This window comes from Octopus bimaculoides, chromosome 13 (genome assembly GCF_001194135.2).
Source record: "Octopus bimaculoides isolate UCB-OBI-ISO-001 chromosome 13, ASM119413v2, whole genome shotgun sequence".
In the NCBI taxonomy this organism is placed as follows: domain Eukaryota; kingdom Metazoa; phylum Mollusca; class Cephalopoda; order Octopoda; family Octopodidae; genus Octopus; species Octopus bimaculoides.
The window spans coordinates 37,069,623-37,071,158 of record NC_068993.1 but is presented as its reverse complement, the minus strand read 5'-3'; positions in this window follow the sequence as shown (position 1 = coordinate 37,071,158).

Here is a 1,536-nt window from a genome sequence, read left to right as displayed (position 1 = left end):
TATATTAATCAATCGCTTACCCAGCTTTTCCACCCTGAATGCACACACAATCTACTGTTGCCAACTCCAAACTCCACCATTACGGGTATTTGTTTCTGGTTGTTATTTGTTTTTTTTTTATTATTTAAGAAAGAAAAATTTTTTAGCGTTTATTTTAGAAAGCAGGAAACACTTGAAATTGCGCATGTGTTAAAGTTACATAAAAAAAAAAGAACGCTTCCACACTCTGGGTGCAGGGGTGGTGTTGGCCAGGAAATGGTTGTTGATCTAAAGTGGTGTGCGGAATCAATGAGAACAAGACGCAAGACGTTTCGGAGAGAAAAAAAAGAAACGCTAAAGGAAAAAACCAAAAGTACATCGAAACAACTACATTGTCATGTTTTACTTACATTGGTGGTGGTGGTGGTGGTGGTGGTGGTGGTGGTGGTAGTGTGTGTGTGGAGGGGTGATTGCGACGGCGACGATGATGATTATAATGAGGAGGGAGGATTATAATGATAATGATACTCACGTCGAGGACGATGATACTGATGACAATGACGATAGCGATGATGGTGATGACGATAACGACGACGACGACGACGATGACGGTGACGACGGTGACGACGGTGACGACGGCGACGACGAGAACGACAAGGAGGAGTGGGGGGATATATAAAAAGATATAAAGAGAAATTAACTAAGAGGGATAACTCAGAGTGACCAATAACATGTATTTGAACAACATTGACAAATACAGGTATATCAAATACCATACAACATCAATTTTGGATTTATCAGAATTATCCCCGCCAATAGAAGATGAGTCACAATTACCAAATGGCAATTAAATCCAGCTCCACTTGAGAAAAGGAGATAATCTTAAGTAGTCTCCCAAAGTTCTCCAAAGTTGACGTAGGATTAAAGAAAGTACAAGCTTATCGTCTGGAGATAAGAAATCAGCCGTGAACATGTGTTTCTGATTCAGTAGCCGTCATCAGCACAGTTGCTCAATATTTTTCTCCAGTACTCAAAGGAGTAGAACATTTATAACCTATGTAATTTGCATAAATTCAACAAGAATGAGCTAATACAAATAACTCAGTGTCCAATATATACGTGCGTGTGTGTATTTGTGTATGTATGTATGTATGCATGTATGTATGTATGTATCTGTATGTTCTTGTCTTATTCCTTCATTCCTATGCTTGCTTCAGTCCTTGGACTGCAGCCATGCTGAGGCACCGCTTCGAATGATTAAGTTCAACAAACTAAGCCTAATACTATTTTTAAGTCAAGTACTTATTCTCTCGTCTTTGTTTTGCTGATTGGCTAAGTTAAGCGGACATAAACAAACTAACAACAATTGTCAAGCGATGGTGGGGACAAACACAAAAGCGCACACACACATGTACATACATACATAAGTCCTTTTGGGATTTTTTCTTTTGTTTTCATTTCTATTTTCGACTTGCCTATACATACGTACATGTGTGTGTATATACATATATACATACATACATACATAGTTGGATATTGGTACAAGAAGCTGACATT